Source organism: Malaclemys terrapin, chromosome 1 (assembly GCF_027887155.1).
Source record: "Malaclemys terrapin pileata isolate rMalTer1 chromosome 1, rMalTer1.hap1, whole genome shotgun sequence".
Classification (NCBI taxonomy): Eukaryota; Metazoa; Chordata; order Testudines; family Emydidae; genus Malaclemys; species Malaclemys terrapin.
In genome coordinates, this window is record NC_071505.1 from 218775522 (window position 1) to 218796065 (window position 20544).

Below are 20544 nucleotides of genomic sequence, written 5' to 3' on the forward strand. Positions count from 1 at the left end.
GAACTGACTGTTTCTGGTCATCATGTCCTTCAGCTATTAAATTAGTAGTTCTTATCCTCACACCTCGTTTTTATTCATAGATTTTGGAAGAAAAATTTCCTGCTTTTTCAATTCTCACTCAATTTCTTAATTCTGAATGAACTAACCAATTAACTGAACTAGTTGAATAAACTGAAGTGAAGAAAAAAATTCTCTCCGCAGTCACAGGGGAGACTACTACTTCAAAAGCTGATTTAGCACATCAACAAGCCTTGGTTCCAGGTGCTTAGTCAGTGACTTCCACCACTTCAATGGTCTGAGATCTTTAAAACTGAGCAGTACATATCTGTGCCTCATATTTAATTATTTTAATAGATTGTTGTAAATTTAGCCCTTACACAGCTTGTCATTTTAAATAGGTTTATTTTTTAAAAAGTAAATACTTTTTTTAAATTTTATAATTTGTTTAAATCATCAATTTTTATCCTGCAGGAAGACAACTGTGTGCCTTGCTGAGCCTTTAGCTGGAGCAAAACACTAACTATAATAATAATAATAATAATAATAATGTGGTATGTAAAGGCAACTGTGTTTATAGTCTACTATGCCATTAACGGATTACAATTTCAGTTAAAAGTTGTAATGTGAGTAGAGCCAAGGAAACCACCAAGCTTCACAGGTGTCTGGACCAATTTAAATTTGGACTTTCCAAATAAAAGGGGTAGCAGGAGGTGGGGCTCTAGGGAAAAAACATGGCAGCTTGTGGCCCCCAATTTATGTATTTATTTGCAACAGACTAGTTCAGGGCCCTGAACTAGGGTGAGAGTTATAATTGGAACCCACTATTACTGAAAGGAGGGTGATGGGGCCCCTTTAGTTACATTTTTAAACATATTCAGAATACAAGAATAGACTAGAAAACGTGTCTGTAACTAGAGCAGGTCTGAAATTTTCAGGTGAAAGTTTCACTGCAAAATGCTGATTCATGGAACCTGACATATTTAATGGAAAAACATTTGAGATTCAATAAGTTTTCTTTGAATCGCAGGCAGGGTTTTGATGGAACCATGCCTGATTCCCAGCTGGCTCATGTGGGTATCAAGAGTTTGCAGTCCGGAGCAGCCCCACCATGCAATCTGCTCCATGGTCAGGCTTCTAGAGTCCCTGCAGCAGAGCCTGGAAGCCCTGGCTTGAATTGGGGCTTGGCTCTCAGCTCGGCACAAGGGTGCCTGGAAGCCCTGAAAATGGCAACGTGAGCAGGTGTCTCAGGCTTTCCAGGCTCCCCATCTTGCAGCTGGGATTCCTAAGCAACAGCTCCACTGTGGCTCCTGGGGCTTCTAGGCTCCCTCCTGCCAGAACTGGGAGACTGGGTCAAGCCATGGCTCTCAGGGTCTAGGCTCCCAGCACTGCAGCATAGATCAAGAAGGCCCGAAAGCCCCAACCCACGCTGCTGCTCTCAGGGCTTCCAGACTCCCTGCCACTGAGCTGGACTCCCATGCCAGCAGGCTCCCCAGGCTGCAGGAGTCAGACAGCGCTGGGAGCCAGCTAGCCTGGGAGTTTAGAAGCTCTGGAATCCCAGGCCCCCTAGGTCCTGGGGCAGCCCATATGGCAACAGTTTTAATCTTCTCAATGATTTTTTTTTTTTCCCCCAGAATCTCCAGGTCACAAGAAACTTCAAAATGTTGACATTTCCCAGGAACCTGGAATTCCAAATTTTGGGCAGCTCTAATTATTATAACCCTTTCTCCTATTATGTTCTCTAACCCTTCTACTATGAACTATTTTTCTAATTGGAAATACCTTATTAGCCTCCCCAGCCCCCTTTATTTTTATTTTAAATAAATGATACTTATAACCATAAGCCATGATGCTTATAGGCACAGCCCAACAGCAATAAGCTATCCCAGGAATAGATTCTTGGCTATTGGTATACTAAGAGTACTTTCAGCTTCATGCCTCTCAACCAAGACTTTAAAATATCCTCCTGCATATTAGTGATGAATGAAGTTGGAAAACGGACACAATTTCCCCAAACTCCATCTTTCATATCATGATATAGATAGTAGGTACCAGGTACATTTTTCAAGCCTTGCTGCAGAATACATTAGAGACATGCACCTATAGTCTACTAATACACTGCAATGACAATGTTATATGAAGAATAGAATTTTCAAATGAACGGAAAAACAATGATTTAATATGTCTGAGTAACTCCATAAAGCTAATATAGTGGACCTGAAGCAATTCAAAATTCCAGTAAGACAGGTTTTAATAATGTCAGTGAAAGAGCATCAATACAATTCCAAATGTTCTCAGTCCACAAGTCCCTCTATATTTCCCAAGCAACTATGGCACAAACTAGAATGCTTTTTAAAGGGCTTTACAAATGAAGCAGTACTACAGTAAGATTTTTTTTTAAGCAATCATGATCTTCCTGTAGAAATAGGCAAGAAATCTATATACAGAACTAGAACATAATTACATTTGATTAAATAAAACCTCTGTCTGCCCCTTTTAGCAAGTCAGCTATACAAAAACATGAACAGGAAAAATTAAAGCCACAAGTTCTCCTTAAAATATGCATGGAAGTTATACTACAGAAAAATAAAGATGGTATGCAGGTGTTGAAGAATTAAAAGATTTGGGTGGCTAAAACAGCTTTTTAGAGAAGTGTTTGGTTTTGCTTTTCATTTATAACAAGCTGGACAGCAAATATGTTCTAATTACAGGTAATGGTATAGTATCCAGGTTAAGTCAAACAGTTATTTAGAGCTATCATATTCAAGACTGCATCCGACGATTGTCTTTACCAAGTCCCATTAAACATTTTAAAAAAAATTTAGTTTATTTTCAAAATTATAAAACCTTTCCAAATGGCAAACACTCAAAGAGCATTCTTCCTGAAGCGTTCATGTTTTTCTGCCAAATCTCATTTAAATGGAACTTCAGAATTCATGCATATGTAAATTTTTAATATATCCGTACATGTTATTACAATATTAGTTTGAAACATGTTATTCATGATCTATTGTGTAAAGCTTCATACATGGTAAGATAGTCAATAGTTTAAAGAGACACTGACAACTTAAAATAATTTTGTCTGAAAAAAATTACCTACTACTGTTATACCACATAAAACTTAAATTTGAGGATGGGAAATGCCTTTGACAACACTTTGTCTAGTCTATTTCCATGTTAAATCAAAGTATATTTCCTGTATTTGGGAGACAGGGTTACATTCAGACAGCAACAGAAGAGAGAAAAGACATTAAAAAAAAAAAAATACAAAAGTAACTCTGAAACCACAAAAATTGCCTAAGCCGCCGCCCCCCCCCCCTCCCCGATCAGTAGGTATCTGGAACTCCTTTCAGGTTTTTGTTTTGTTTTTGAGTAAGCGCAAAAGCTTGTTTCTCTCACTAACAGAAGTTGGTCCAACAAAAGATATTACTCACCCACCTTGCCTTTCTCTGTATTAAATTAATGATCCTTTAGCACTGAACACTTAGCATTTAGTTTATTTGCATAGCTCTTGAAGTATTACTGCACTTATATGTCCTTAATGTGGCAGATCTGTATGTTCCCATCAGATGGAGGAGAGGTGAAGGAATGATTTAACCCATTATCTTACTGAGCTCAATCCAAGTTTTATGCTTTTAGAAGTAACTGTCTTACACTTCAGCCAATTACGTGCTTATAATTTTAAGCAAAGTAAGTACTGCACTGTTTAAATGGCTACTCTAAAAGTCAGTTTGCATTTCAAAGCAAAAGATTGCAAGAAGCTCAGAGGTAAAGAGGCACACCAAGAAAAATCTGCAAGGAAAAGTTGAAATGTTAAATAGTTAACTTTACATGCATTTAAAGTGGCTGAGCTAAGAGCCATTTCGTCTCACAATTTTCAAGTATGTTTAAAGGAAACTGAAGCACAGAAAGGTTTAGCAACTTGTTTGAGGTTCAATAGGAAGTCCACATCACAAATGCCAATAGAAACTAGCTATCTTCACTCTTAGGCTATGTCTACAATAGCACTTTTGTTCGTAAAACTTTTGTTGGTCAGGAGTGTGAACCTCCCTCCCCCGACCAACGTAAGTTTCACCCACAAAAGTGCTGGTGCAGACAGCATTATGTCAGCAGGAGAGACTCTCCTGCAGACATGGCTACTGCCACTTGTTGGGGGTGGTTTAATATGCTGGCAGGAAAGCTCTCTCTCACTGGCATAGAGCGGCTACACGGGAGATTTTACAGCTGTGCCTCTGTAAGGTCTATAGTAGCCTTGGTGCAGTGTTTAAGCTTCAAAAACAGACTCCAATGAGAAACTGTTGAGCTGGAATTGATATGCAAACTAGATACAATCAACTTAGGCTTGAATAAAGCCTGGGAATGGCTGAGCCATTACAAACATTGAATCTATCTCCCCATGTAAGTATTCTCACACTTCTTATCAAACTGTCTGTACTGGGCTATCTTGATTATCACTTCAAAAGTTTTTTTCTCTTACTTAATTGACCTCTCAGAGTTGGTAAGACAACTCCCACCTTTTCATGCTCTCTGTATGTGTATATATATCTCCTCAATATATATTCCATTCTATGCATCCGAAGAAGTGGGCTGTAGCCCACGAAAGCTTATGCTCAAATAAATTTGTTAGTCTCTAAGGTGCCACAAGTACTCCTGTTTTTCGTTTTAACCTCAAGACTGTCCTTTCCCTCAATAAATGATCCTCACTGAAGAACTGTAGCATGGCATAATATAATAGATTCTTCTGCCGTTTATCTCTGAGAGTTGTGGTACATCAAATCCCTTTCGGAATTTAGCAGTCCTCTGCATACCACAAGCCTGAAGGCTCTTCAACCACTAGGTTCTATGGACTCTAGATACCAGTAGATTCCAAATAAACACACACAATTCCAGTAAGTAAAGGAGTATTCCTAACACGCAGGTAGCAAGTAAGTTCTGCAAATATACTAGGCTCAAGCCTTAGGCTGGTCTACACTTAAAATTTAGGTCAACCTAGCTATGTCGGTCAGAAGTGTGAAAAATCGAAACCCCGACCAACATGGCTATGCCATCCTAACACTCAGGCCTTGGCTACACTGGCGCTGTACAGCGCTGCAACTTGCTGCGCTCAGGAGTGTGAAAACGCCCCCCCCCAGCGCAGCGAGTGCAGCGCTGTAGAGCGCCAGTGTGATCAGAGCCTGCAGCGCTGCAAGCTATTCCCCTCGGAGAGGTGGAGTACTTACAGCGCTGCAAAAGAGCTCTCGCAGCGCTGGCAGCGTGACTACACTTGCGCTTCACAGCGCTGCCGTGGCCACGCTGGGAATTCCTGAGTGTAGCCAAGGCCTTAATATAGATGCACTATGTTGACAAAAGAGTGCTTCCAGCAGTCTAGTTTACTGTCAATCAGGTAGACTGTGTTCCTACAAAAAATTACTTCAGTTGGTGTGAACTGCATCTATGCTACGGGGTTATGCCGGCATAGCTGCAGTGCCGTAGTTATGCCTGTACAGTCCCCATTGTGTACACATACCCTGAGAGGTTAGTTACAAAAGAAAATTTCCAAATGCTCCCTTATGAATACTGCAAAAAGTTGATACAAAGCTTATCCTTCAGGACTCCCAGTCCCCTGTATGTCCACTCCTCTCTTTAAAGAAGATACAGTTTTAGGACTAGTCTACAAAGTTGCACAAGTTTAACTAAAGGTATTACTTTAAACCGATTTAGTTAAAACTTGTACAAAAGACTTTGTGGACACTTAGGGCTTGTCTACACTTAAAAGCTATTTAAATCCACACCCTACTAGAATGACTCCTTGTGTGGGTACACATTCCAGATTAAGAGCGTCCTCACAGAATTGTTCAGGAATAACTATTCCCAAATAACTCCATGTGTAGGTAAGCCCTTATTTCAGTTTAAATCAGGCTTAATGCAGTTTCTTATATCAATTAGGAACAGGTTTAAGGTAACAAACAACAGCATTCACGTAGATTTTTTAACTAACTTGATTTAATTAAAGCAGTGCAAGATAGTTTGCAGACAATGATATAGGCCCTTGGTCTCAAATTTAATCTAGCTGCATCCCTGGGTGCAATTCACTAGTCAGGTTGCCCTTCTGCATTGTTTCCCTGTTGCTTTGCTGTACTGATAGTTCACATCTGCTGGACAGTTTATCACATGTGACACGCTACCTGAGCCTCTCCTATGGCAACTCTACTGTGATTTTTTTCTCTGTATTGTTCCCTGCTCTTAGATGATTATGACCCAGCTACCCAGCCCACTCGTTCCTACAGCACTAGCTCTGTTGGTTACAATTACTTTTCAGGGCTCACCTGGGCATCTCCCATTCCATGTGGATGTGCATAACCTCCTGACTGGGATGTTTTACCTTCTTCAGCCCTACCATACAACAGTTTTTTCTAGGACAGCTTCATCTGACCCCAGATCTCCCAAGCTCTATCTACAGCCATCAATGAGACCTGCTACCTAGTGGTCCCTTTGCAGTCCACTTCTCAGCAGCTGCCTCCACCCTGCCGTTGCTGCCACCCACACACCACCTGATTCTCTCTGTGCCTGATAATTTCTTGCCCTGGGATGTCATTTCCTTTTCCTAGTAACTCTGGCTAACACAGTGCTCTCTGTCAGCTAGATTGGCATTTCTCAAATTTAATTGCACTGTGACCCCCTTCTGACAACAAAATTACTACACACCCCCATGCACTGTGTTGCTCTAGAATCAGGGCTGGTGTTAAGAGGTGGCAAGCAGGGCAATTACCCAGGGCCTCACGACACTAAGTTTCTCAGGCTTCTGCTTCAGCCCCGGAACACAGTGCGTCTAACATCGGCCCTGGCAACCGCATTAAGACAAACTCATGACCCACTTTGGAGTCGGGATCTACAGTTTGAGAACCGCTGCACTAGATAGTGGGAGGAGCAAGGATGCAGAGCAGTTATGACCTGTAGACCAATCCTGATCATAGTTGAGTGAACGGTTTACCCAATAACAAGCCAATGGTAGCTTACTACAGTGTTTAGTTAATGAAACTCTAGAGCAAACTGAACTTCAGTAGAAACTGATGCATATAGCAACTTTTGGTATACTAAACATCCTGTCTCTCTCTAGTGGCAACAAACAGCATTTATGGGATCACCTGATGGACCTAAATTACAATAAATGCAGAGTTTGCACTGGTCATGACTACATTCTGCACATCAACTGTGAAGATGAGGGTTCACAGGTCAAAGTGAAAGTTATTTGCTCAACCATACACATATCCTAACCACTTTTAGTACTTATTGCAAGACCTACCTATTAGCTAAAGCTTTCCTTTTATACAAAAAAAAAAAAAAAAAAGTATTTTAAGAAGCAAACAGAACTCCATAGGAACTGGGAAAGGTGAAGACCAATTTATCTGTGAAGCCAACATAGATAATTAAATGTAAATCTACTTTACCTATTATACAGTTAGATGCTACAGTGATGGGTGCTATATGAATTGTGAGCAACTCCCTCTCCAGTGCTTGCCTCTACAGCTGCTCAGAGGTTTCTGAATCAGCAATAGTATGAAAGTGACATCATTTAAATATGAAACCAAAGTGGATGCTGGCAGATTTAGTACTTGACACTGGATTTTGAACAGCAGTGAAATTGTTATTGGGGTTTTAAGTGTATGCAGAGTCAGAAAGATGACACTACATTCTTACATTTGGAAAGGGATTTTTTAAATGAAAGCTTATAATTCACCAAAAATTGAAGCTGTATGTCCCAGTCTAGCTAGGGAGCATCACGCTTGCCTGTAGCAGGTAAGCTACTGGAATTTCCTATCTCAGTAATTACCTACTTTAAGATCAGCCTTATTAGACTTGCCCTTACAGTTACTTGGGGGAAAGTAGCTTTTCAAACCATACTGCTTAGGGACCAAAGCCTGTCTTCTTTCTCAGCCAGACGACAGGAATATCCCTTCGAAAGGTGCTAAGAGTCAAGGAACACACCCCGCAGAAACCGAGCGAGCCTGTGACAGGCTGATGATTTCAACCAAGCGCCCTGGAGATAAAGGGATCTGTCCCACAGTCACGCGATCTCTGATCACGCCACATTTCATTACAGCTCAGAAGTAGTTTGAGCAGCAGCTTGACTCTCGGTCCCCATCTTGAATTTGTTTCCACGACCTGTGCGCACAGCCAGCGCCCCCCGGACCCCCCGCAGGGCCCTTCAGCCCGGGCCCGGCGAAACCGCGCGCGGGGCCGCGGCCACAAGCCAGACCCGGAAACCCGGGGAGAGCAAGTGAGATATGGGGGGGGGGGGCGACTCCCTCCTCCCAGCCCAGCCCCCCAGGCAGGCCGCGAGCGCAGACACCGCCCCGCCGCCCGCCAGCCCCGCGGCGCAGGGAGGCAGCGACTGGCGCAGGCACCCCCGGCCCTCAGCGCCCGGGGCCACGAGCGAACCCCACGGGGGGGGGGGGGGGCGGCTGCCTGCGCCTGCCGGGCCGCCCCGCGCGGTCACCTCCCGGCCCCGGCTCGAGACGAGGCTCCGCGCGCTGCTACCTGCCGGGGGAGGCGCCGCTGCTGTCGGAGCCGGGGCTGCGCAGCTCCCGTCCCGCCGCTGCAGCCACCAGCTGGTAGGGGAGATAGAAACAACATGGCGGCGGGGGAGGCGGTGCCTCTAGGTCATGTGACCCGGGCCGGCCGCAGACCCCGCCCCCCCGCTCACTCCCCGCCCGCCGGGGCTGGGGCGCTGCTGTGGGAGGGGCCCGCGCGCCACTCTGGCAGGAGGCCCCGCCCCCAAACTGCGGTAATTGGTGCCCTCCTAACGGCGCCCCACTGCCCCAGATCCACCGCAGCCTCAGTCCGCCGGGCCCGGCAGGTTCCCAGCCATGTCCCGTGTGATGCCCCCGGGAAAGGAAGCGCTTGTTCCCCCCCTGCACACCGCTCGCTACTAGCTCCTCTTCCCCACACCAGCCCGAGCTGCCCCCTCCCCTGATGGGCACTGTGTCCCTTCACCCCCATGCACACACTCCTACCCCCCCACACTCGCACAGCAGCCTCTGCACTCTCACTGCAATTCAGGCTGTCCTTGGAGGATGCCAGAACTGCTCCATTTTCCAAGGTCTTGTTCCCTGCTTTTGGAGGCTGCAGCACCAGCAAGACTAGGGGGACCAGATGTCCCGATTTTGGGGTCTTTTTCTTATATAGGCTCCTATTAGCGCCCACCCCATCCCGATTTTTCACACTTGCTGTCTGGTCACCCTAAGCAAGGCTAAGGCTATAGCAGAGCGCAGCAGCTGCATGGAGCCTCCAGATCAGTCCATGAGAAGCAGTCATGCAGGCCACTGAAGGAGGGGAAGATCCTATCCTGACTACTGGACCACATGGGTCACGAGTAATGGGGAGGCATCCCAGTCACACTGTCCCGATTGCTTTACTTTTATAACTGTTTGCCTTTGTGCAGACTCTTGTTCTCCCAATAGCCCTGATCTTTTTGTGAGGATGATACAGCGCTTTTATGCTATGTCTTTTGCTCTGTGTCTGTTGTCAGATCATTTGCTATACTTGAATCACTTCAATAAATGTTTTTTCTAAAATAAAAAAAGGTTTGCAGACTTTTATCTTTGTTGAGGAAAAAAACATTGAGTCATCAGCAACCCAAACGCAGCAGCCTGGCACTCAGATTAAAATTCTTATTTCCCCTGTGCTCAATTGCTAATTCAGGATGAAATGGGCTCACCTTCACTCTAGTCTTGAAGTCTGGCTGTGTGGGCACCCCAGAATTGTATCATCAGGGTTTCAGGCCACAGGTCTTTCCCCAGCTTCTTATTTTGTTATCCTGTCTTCCTCACACCCCACTGTGCTCAGCTTGTCTCATCCACCCAGTGTCTTGTTTTAGACTGTAATCGCTTTAGGACAGGGACTGTTATTTGTATCACACAAAAGGTATTGACCTGTTTGGCCTCTAACAGCAGCACTTTCCATAGCATGACACCCTCCTCCCCCCCCCCCCCCATGATGCTAATGAGAGGTCAGACTTTTAATATGTTACACATCTACCTTCAAAAACGTTAGACCATTAGGGCTGCATTGTGCTGGAGAAAAAAAAAAAAGGGGGGGGGGGGAGACTCCTGTCCCAAAGATCCTGTAGTCTAATTTTAGGCAAGATATAACAACTGGGTTTACCATGCAATATAGTTGTCATGCACAACTCCCATGCAAACAGTTGTAGCCAGCATGATTTTGTACTCAAAGGTGAACAGGGCCATTGTTAGAGGGCTGGTCAGGAATTTTATAAAGGCAATTCAGAATTTTTTTGGGCTACAGTAAATCGGGTTGCTAAACATTCTGAGTTGCCACAAAGGCTGAATACCATATTCTTGTTTTAAGCACTTGTATCTCACAAACCATATCCCTGCTTAACATTTCCTTACTAACTTTTTCAAAAAATAAGATACTCTGACAGACCTGCCCACAAGTTACCAATCAACTCCCGCAGAGTGTAAAAACTAAAGATCATGGACTAACTCAGGGGTAGGCAACCTTTCAGAAGTGGTGTGCCGAGTCTTCATTTATTCACTTTAATTTAAGGTTTCACATGCCAGTAATACATTTTAATGTTTTTTAGAAGGTCTCTCTCTATAAGTCGATATTATATTACTAAACTATTGTTGTATGTAAAGTAAACAAGGTTTTCAAAATGTTTAAGAAGCTTCATTTAAAATTAAATTAAAATGCTGAACTTACGCCGCCAGCCTGCTCAGCCTGCTGCCAGCCTCAGATTCTGTTCACCTAGGCCAGCAGTGGACTGAGCGGGGCCTGGAACACCGGCTGGCAAGGGGCTGGCAGCCGGGACCCTAGACCTGGGGGGGGGGGCAGTTCAGGGGTCAGGGCAGAGGGCTGGGAGTCTGCGGGGGTTCAGGGGTCAGGGCAGAGGGCCAAGGTGTGTGGGTGGTATAGGGCAGAAGGCTGGGTGTGTGTGGGGATTCAGGGGTCAGCGCAGAGGGCTGGGGGTGTGTGGGGTGTGTAGGGCAGAAGGCTGGGTGTGGGGGGGGTTCAGAGGTCAGGGCAGAGGGCTGGGGGTGCAGGGCAGAAGGCTGGGTGTGTGGGAGGGTTCAGGGCAGAGGGCTGGGGGTGTGTGGGGGTGCAGGGCAGAAGGCTGGGGGTGGTTCAGGGGTCAGGGCAGAGGGCTGTGGGGGGGGTTCAGGGGTCAGGGCAGAGGGCTGAGGTGTCTGGGGGGTGTAGGACAGAAGGCTGGGTGTGTGTGGGGGCTCAGGGCAGAGGGCTTGGGGTGTGGGGGGTTCAGGGCAGAGGGCTGGGGGTGTGTGGGGGTGCAGGGCAGAAGGCTGGGTGGGGGGGGAGTTCAGGGGTCAGGGCAGAGGGCTTGGGGGTGTGCAGGGCAGAAGGCTGGGTCGGGGGTTCAGGAGTCAGGGCAGAGGGCTGGGGTACTTGGCTCATGGGAGTGCTTCCAGACCCCTGCCCTGAGCAGCTCATGGGAGGGGGCTGGAATGGATATGCCCTGTTCCACCCCCTTCCCCAAGACCCCATCCCTACCTCTTCTCTGCCTCCTCTACAGAGTAGCGAGCACGCTGCCACTTCTCCCCTTCCCCTTCGCAAGGGCCATCAGCTGATCAACACAGGGAAGGAGAGGAGGAGGGGGAGGGAAGCACCACGCTGGGGGAAGAAGCGGGGGGGGGAGGGGAAACTTGGCTGCCGCAGGACCAAGCTTCTGCCTCCAGTCCCCGCAGGGGAGAGCGGTGGGGCTCAGGGCCAGGACCACGGAAGGCAGCAGCGTGCCACTCAAAATCGGCTTGCGTGCCGTCTTTGGCACGCATGCCTTAGGTTGCCGACCCCTGGACTAACTCATTTAATAATCCGATGGTAGTACACTGAACTGCTGCAGTCATCACAGTTTGAATCAAAAGCTTGGCCCCTGGTTTGTGAGGTTGACAGAATTAGAAAGCAATCCAGAGGCAACCTGCTCAGCCTATGGAAGGTAAGAGAACCTTTTGTCTCTGTTGAGAAATCCCATGGCCACTAGCTGGAGCAGCAATCGTGGACACAAAAAGGAGACACATTCACCCTTCTTGGTCAGAAAGAGGTGGCTACACCATTGGGATTTGGGGGATGGTGGAGGGAACTAAAAAGGAGGTGTAGGAAGTGGGGGAATCTCAAATAACACCTCAGAAGGCAGAAAAAGTGACACTGTTTGATTCAGTAGGTTTGTAGTAATTAAAGACATCTGTGTGCACATCTTTACCTTTCTGCTCTTCCTGCCAGTAACAGTCCTGTAAGCAGGCAGTATATTCAGACAGACAGGAATATGAGCTCAGAGAGTAGGCATATTGTAAATTTTAGTATCCTTGCATGTTTATAAGAACTGAATTGGCAGGAAGAGTAGGATGACTGAGTGACAACTGTGTGTCTCTATCATCACAACTTATCTATCCAGTGCTCCGGAATTATTGTTGGGTTGCCCAGCTATAGATGGGATTTTAATTTTTTTGCTGTCACTGCATTAGAGAGCTGAAAATGCTAAAACTACCAGGGAAATACTTATAGAAATGCCTTTAGCGGGGAAGAGGGGTGTCTGTTTTCACTTTAAAACCATCAAATATTCATCTATAAGGAGCCTCAAAGATGAGGGCAGGAGGTGCTGGCAGAATTATTGGTGTATATATATGCTATTCTCTCTAATCATACTCAGGAAAGAATTGATTAGGAATGTGGGAGGCCAGGATAGGACAGATACATCAAGTACAACAAAACAGTATTTCATGAGATGAAGAAACATGGTGAGGGTTTTTGATTAATTTTATTATCTAACTACACATTTTATAACATTTCTTGAGAACAGACCCTGTAAAGTGGTGATGGCTCTTCTTCATGAAAGGTATTCAGCATAGGAGTCCCAGTTTTAGGATAAGTAGATCACAGTGAGTGTCCCCCAGGGCAAGGGAAAAGCAAAGTGGGGTACGGTTATCAAACAGGTGGAAGAATTCTCGATATATGTCAACTCTTCCGAGCTGTAAAGGGATGTTTTATAGCACTGGAAAGATTAAAATCTCCCCTTTCCAAAAGGATACACAGTGTTTGCTTCTAGCCCTGGATTGCCCTCAGCTATCAAACTTCGAAATCATAAAACTTTAATATACAGAAGAGCTATCTGGGGGCATTTTTAGAGGTTTTTTTCTTTTAATTATTAGTTGTATTTTTCTCTCCATCTTAGGCCTTTATAAGCAGGTGCATGGCTGCAGGGCATTTTGGCTTTACAGAAAATGCCAATGAAGGGCACAAACAAATTTCAATACATTCTATTTAAAGAGTGCTCTTTCATAAACTGGATTTTTTTTTAATTTCGTCATTTTAAACACAGTTGACAGTGTCTCTTTAAGTAATAAATTATATAGCCAGAAAAAATCTGAGCATATTAGTTATAGAATAATCTTTTCATAATGGGCCTTCTCCTGCAATGCCTCAGTGGGCCTTTTATGGGAATACAGAATCAGGTCTAATGTGAATAATTAAATCAAGAACAGAAACCTGAAAATTTTTGAACATATTTACAGAGGTCCCCAAAGTCATCAACTGAGGGCCATGATTACAGGTTGAAAGACAGTGTGTTTGAAACACATGCTATATAAAACAAACTTCACTTACTTTAGTGACTGGATTTTCCACTTTTACAGCCATCTCCAAAAATATTTTGGATCCAATTTATGTCAAGGCCTAACAAAAGAACCATTCCAGGTTTTATAATTATCTAAAGGAATAGACGTCTGCTAGTGGCAGAAGTAAATGTTGCAAGATCATTAACATAGTCCAGATAGAAAGTACAGGTGAATGTGATGAGCCTAGGCCCATCTCTATTTAGCACATGCTTAACTTTGAGCAGATACGTAAGCCCCATTGAATTCACTGGAAGTTAAGCACATGCTTAAGTCCTTTGCTAAACAAGGATGGTCTTAAGCCCACAAACAAAAATTAGCACAAATGAGATCATGGTCCATGACCAGAGCTCATAGGCCCTACAGTAATACAAAAATAAATAACGTAATAATTTGTTGAATTAGGAATTTAATAGTATTGTAGTTGCCATTTAAAACCCTAAGATGTTCACAACCACTTGCTGAAGTGGATTTTAAAATTTGTGAACTCCAGTAGCTGGAAAAATAAGGTCTTAATGATTTTGAATTGCCACTCTTCCCTTGGAGTCAGTGCTTACCCAATACTACAGCACAATATGAAGATGTGTGCTGCGGAATTGCCATATTGGATAAAATGTAAAACGTAGGTCTTGACCACTATTTGCAAAGGCTGCGTTTCAATGATGAAGGAAATGATTCCTGTGATTTGTTTGGGATCTTTCAGAATGAAACTTGAATTGTAAGTTATATAACATAACAACAACATTTGTATGTTTGGAAACTGCCACTTTTTTCTTTTTGAGACATTAATTTAAATAATAGTTATTGTGCCTGAAAGAGATTTGGAAACCTGCTGGGAAATATTAAATATTGTATTTAAAAATAAAATTCCTTTTATAAACTGTGTCTTATACTATATATCTTCTGTATTTTGTTCTCTTGACCTGTATAGCAAAGGATATTGGCAATAAATAAACTAACAAATACATAAATCATGATCATGGCCTCTAATAGCCATGATCTTGCAAATAGTTGTGTGACTGGAACTACATACATATATACTTAAAGTAAAGCATATGAATAAGGATCACAGCCATAGAGCTCATTTGCTCAGCAATTCCACACCCATAGTTATTCATGTTTATAACAACACAAATAGTTGCAGTAGAAATAGTTATGGTGTTATAAACAGGAGGATAATGACTGCTCATGGGAAATATAATTAGAACACACTTAGGAGCAGATGAAGATTTACGGCTTGTGTCCTTAAATGTATGCACTGAAATCATTCCGTGTTCTGCACATACATCTGAAAGTAGATTCTGGACCTTAAGAAATTTGCTTCTATATTTTTATTCACCATATGAAAGGTACATAGGCTTTCTGTACCATAAGCTAGTGAAAGGAACAAAACAGCACCCAACCCATAGCTGCAGATTGAAAGCTGCTCATATCCAGGTGCTCATTTTAGAGACAAAGCATACAGTCTTATCCAGTCTAAGATTATAACTGGCTCTGTTACATCACTTATGCATGAACAATGTGCTCTGGCCTTGCCCCTTATTGAGAGACTGCACTTAGAGAAAAATATTGCCTAGTGAAACTAAGACCACGCCTTTTCTGTACCACACACATTTGGGATATGCACACCTGTATCGCTTTCCTTTTTTTGCTAAAGCTCCTGTCAAATTAAAAACCAAAGGAAAAGTTAAATGAACCATAAGCAGCAGCATCTCCATGTTCACAAGTGAGTGAAGTGTTTGTTACAATTTCTCACAAAATCTTATTTCTTAATTCAAACAGGACTGGATATGAATATGTGGAATGGAAGATGTCTGAAGGATTGTGAACAGAGTTGTAGGGAGGTGACCAATAGGTAATGTAATAATTGCTAGTTTTAAATAACAATTTAACTAGTCATCTGAAAGGCAGAGTAAACATTTGTAGATGATATGGGGAGGAAAAAATGAAATTGAACCTAGAAAAATGTGAGTCTACAGCTGCAAGGCCATTGAAGATCTACTATATGACTACTTTTCCCATGAACTCTAAATTTATATATATAATTGGACAATGAAAGAAAGTACAAAAAGGGTCTGTGAAGGAGATGGTGTTATATTTAATTCTTTTCCCTCATTCACCAGAAAAGAAAGTTACTAATCTTTTGCTGTAACTGTAGTTCTTCGAGATGTGTTGCACATATCCATTCCACTATAGGTGTGTGCGCACCTCGTGCACAGCTGTTGGAGATTCTTCCCTCAGCAGTACCCACGGGGTTGGTGGAAGCACGCTCTGCTGCACTGCACCACTGTGCACAGGTATAAAGGTCAGAGCTGCCCCCAACCCCTCTTTCCTACTGGATAGACTCAAACAGAGAGGGGAAAGGCTGTGGAACAACAGTTACAGAAAAAGGTTAGTAACTGTTTCTTCTTCTTCCAATGATGGGACATGTCCATTCCACCATAAGTGACTAACAAGCAGTGTGAACTGGAAGTGGTTTTGGAATCGACTTGAACAAGGATTGCAGGACTGCCTATCCAAAACTGGCATCATCTCTGGATTGATGAGAGCTGGTGTAGTGAGAGACAAATGTATGGACTGATGACCAGGTTGCCAACTTACAAATGTCCAAGATGGGCACACAAGTCACATAGGCTGCAGAAGCTGCCTGCAACCTGGTTGAATAGGCCAGCACTCTACTCTGGAGTGCAAGGTCACCAGTTGGTAACATAAATGAATACAACTGGAAATCCAAGCAGAAATCCTTCAGAATGACACAGGATGGCCCTTCTCTCTGTCTGTAAACACAAGGAACAATTGTGATAGAGACCTAAATGGCCTAATCCAACCCAGGTAAAAAGTCAAAGCTCTTTTATTCGAATGAGGCTTTGGACAGAAAGTCAGTAAATAAATTGCTTGGTTAATGTGAAAATTGGAAGCCACTTAAGTCAGGAACTTCAGGTGAAGTCAAAGGTATACTTTGCCTCTAAAGAAAATTGTATAGGGAGGTTCTGATATTGAGGCTTGCAATTCCCCCACTCTCCTGGTCAAGGTAATAGCAACCAAAAAAGCCACCTTCACGGAAAGGTGTAACAGAGAACAGATCACCAATAGTTCAAAGCAGGGACCCAGGAACTTCGCTAGAAATAAATGCAAGTTCCACCAGGGACAGGGCTGTGTGCCTGTAAATATAACCTGTCCATACCCTTCAGAAACCTGATAGACATAGAATTGAAAAAAAGCAAGCAGTTATCCATGGAAGGGTGGAAACTGAGATAGCTACTAGGGGGACTATGACGGAACTAGCAGGTGTGATGGTGTGTATAAGAAAGGTGACCATTTATATCATTATTGTTACCACTATTACACGGTCAAAATGTTTGTTTAGAGGGCCCAGCTTGCTGAGATGAACCAGCAGCTGCAGAAGAGAAGGGAGGTGGAGTACGCCTCTTGTAACTTCTCCTCCTCCTCCTCTTTCTGGACTGGTCCTGAGTATGAGGCATGAAACGTGGAAACTGTTGGGACTGCTGCAGCTGGAACGGCTTTATTTTTGTTGCTGCTGTATAAATTCCCAGAGACTTAAGGGATGCCCCTGAATCCTTAAGGCTTGTAGCCTCTTGTCAGTCTTTTTGGAAAAAAGCAAGGGGCCTTTGAATGGGAGGTCCTGGATGGTTTGTTGAACCTTCAGGGGAAGACCTGATGACCACAGCCCTGAAGAGCATAGCATAGTGATGGTGGAACCATAGCTTGAGCCAAAGAGTCCCCTGCATCTATTTTTGCCTTCAAGGTTGTTCTGGCAACTAACTTGCCCTCCTCCACCACAGCTGTGAACTCCTGTTTTACCTTGTCCGGAAGCCTGTCATTAAATTTTAAGATATTATCCCACAGACTAAAATCATACTGACCTGCTGCTTTTCAATTCTAACCACCGGCCACGTTGCCATTAGTGCAGCTCTCAGTACCACATAGCCAAGAGCTTTTTCTGGTTTAATCTACACCTGACGCATATGATGCAGCTCATGAAGTGTTTAACTTGGTACTTCAGGGATTGGTCTCAATAGGCCCATCCTAGGCTCCACAGTCCACAAACCCCCTTGGCTTGAGGACTGTCCCTGAATGCTGCTTCTTTGAGTGCACCTCTGTGTCCTTGCCTCCACTCGGTGCCAGCACTGAAGATTTTGAAGACTCCAGTCCTTAGGAGATTTATGTTGTCTCTTCTTCAGTACCAGCAACAAGATCTGCCTCTCAACTCAGATCAGGAGGAGCACTCCTAACAGATGTGGATGTGGATGTGCTTGTTATCTACTCCATACAGGAAGGCACCGATGGTGGGGGGAGTGCAGACTCCATCAATAAATACTTTAGTATGGCCGCCCTCTCTTTCTCTGACAGGGGTTTGATCCCTTCACAAATGTGACATTTGTCACTCACATGGCGCCTCCCCTAGACATTTAAGGCTGCTGGGTGTGGGTCACTCACTGGCATGGACTTGTTATATGAGTGACAGGACATGAAGCCTGGGGAACAAGGCATAAGTCCAGTACCGGTACCAAAACAGGAACTGGCAAATCCAAGCTACTAAGTACTAACCTAAACATATTCTTATATCTAAAACAATGTAAAAAAGGCTAAACTAGCCTAAAACTACAGAACAAGTACCATTTACACTAAAGAGGACAGAACTTGTAAATGCAAGGACAGCAGCTTCAACAACAGTGAATGGCAGTAGGAAGGAACTGAGGGGAGTCGGGGACAGCTCTGCCCTTTATACCTACATACAGTGGTGCGAGAAAGCAGAGGGCACTCCTGCTGCTCCAATGGGCACTGCTGAAGGAACAATCTCCAACAACTGTGCACGAGATGCACACACACACCTTCAGTGGAATGAACATGTACAATCACTTGAAGTAATCTAATTTTTTTACCATGCAATTAATGGCAGTTATCATAACAATCCACCACTATAGTTGTCAATAACCAGGTATTTGGTTAACAATCTTAGGAAAGTACTCCATCTTATGCTGTCTCAAAACATTTCACAACCTGCTCAGCATTATGGCTACAAATTCTACTATTGAAGTGTTCAAATTTTGTGTGTGTTTCCCTTTCCCCTTAGAACTTGGCTGCACTGCATCACTGGAGCTGCTTCAAAATCTTTATGCAGGCAGAATAAATTATTTATAAGTGTTGATTGTTCATAGCTCAAAATAAACACTGCCTGCTACACAATGTTTTAATATGTTGTATTTGTGTACTGCTGTCTTCAATAGCAGGATGACCTCCAAAATTATAGCATGCAGAATTTTATGTATAATGAGCACCATTAAAGTATTTTTACCTTTTTCCTGCAATCTAAAAGATTACTAACTCTTCCACCCTTAGCATGAATAGTTCAATTGAAATCAATGGGATTACTCATACACAACGTTAGGCATATGTTTAAGTGTTTGCAGGATCAGGGCTTAACTGATTAATTATACAGAGGCAGCAGTGGGAACTGAGTGAATACAAAGTACTATCAATTGCACTAAGAAAACAGAAAAAAGAAAGAATTCTTCACATATTTTCAGTTACCACAGTATAAAATATTACTTTAACAACAGTAGATACACAATTTCCAGACAGATATGTGATTTTTTTTAGTTGACAGTTTCCCTTTAGTTAGCTTGTAATTCACCAATGACCAGTTTCTTGTCTCATCTCTGTAATGGCTCTCTGTGAAAGCTTCTATTTGTCTGGAGTGGTCTCAGGATAGTGCATTAGCAGAGAAAGGCACCATGCCTCATTTGTGCCGGATATATAAGTGGAGCAACCATTCTAAACTCCTTTGGAGCTGGCTAAGGGCTTGTCTATACTTACCGGGGGATAGAAAAGTGGCGATCGATGCATCGGTGGTCGATTTAGCGGGTCTAGTGAAGACCTGCTAAAACTAAATCAACCGCAGATCGCTCTCCTGACTCCTGTACTCCACTGGATCGAGAAGAGTAGGGGGAATTGGAATGTCTCCCGTCAACATCGCATTGCATGGAGCCCCTGGTGAGTAGATCTAAGCAACGTCAATTTGAGTTACACTATTCACATAACTCAAATTGCGCAGCTTAGATCAAATTTCCCCTGTAGCGCAGACAAGGTCTGAGACAGGCAGGTTCTTCGCAAGTTTCTTTGCCTTGGTCTGCAAAACACATGTTATAAGTCCCAAGTACAGCCTGGCAGTTATGCCAAGTGTGTAAGTGTTTTACTGTGTTTACACAATAGGAAACAAACAATTCCCCTGGTGTGTAAAGCATGCTTGCAAAAATCATCATCATCTATTGCATTAACAAAAACTGCACCATCCAGCCAAGTTATTATGAATTCGATGTTTTCTAGCAATAATCCAGTTTTGCTGTTACATAGCCCCACATCTCTCAATCAAGACAGCATTATTTTTCACTGTATTCTTTCTGCATCACACAGAGTTGAAGGAATCCTAGGCTGAGAAAACTGGGACTGAATAAAAGGGCAATTTCCTCTAGGATTTAAGTGCTGATAATGAGTTATAAATAACAGAGGAAGTATATAGGAACGTAAGGCATGAAATTATTCATTTGGAGAGCAAGTGAGTTTGTCTCATTTCCTTCCTACCATGTTGTATTGGATGCTCCTCCCACTCATATAATCCAGAAAAAGAATGCCTTCTTCATCTGCTATGTGCATCATTCAAGTTACTAGAAATGTTGACTACCAAAGAATAGTAAACCCAAGCTAATTTCATTTCCAGATAACACCTACCTACACAGCTAACCAGGGCTAGTGGAATCATTTTATCTGTTAAACAAACAAAAAATGGGAACATTGGGGCTTTTTGAACCATAGCCCATAGTGACTGGAAGAGAACTGGCATGATGTTGTATAAATGCATAAAGAGAAAATATAAATAAAAGTAAATGAAGGCAGAGAAGAA

General features: G+C 43.5%; 1 protein-coding gene across 3 annotated transcripts in view; it reads right to left on the bottom strand.

Annotated features, from left to right (window-relative positions):
- RAB9A (RAB9A, member RAS oncogene family) overlaps positions 1 to 20544 on the bottom strand; it is a 41833-nt gene that overhangs the window by 11953 nt on the left and 9336 nt on the right. The window contains exon 1 of one of the 3 annotated variants that reach the window (XM_054007613.1): positions 8515 to 8622. The exons of 1 other annotated variant lie outside the window; for it this stretch is intronic. The gene's annotated coding sequence lies outside the window, so the exon portion shown is untranslated. Of the gene's footprint in view, positions 1 to 8514; positions 8623 to 20544 lie in introns of those variants that run through there. One more of the 3 variants, XM_054007595.1, reaches the window with a different exon arrangement.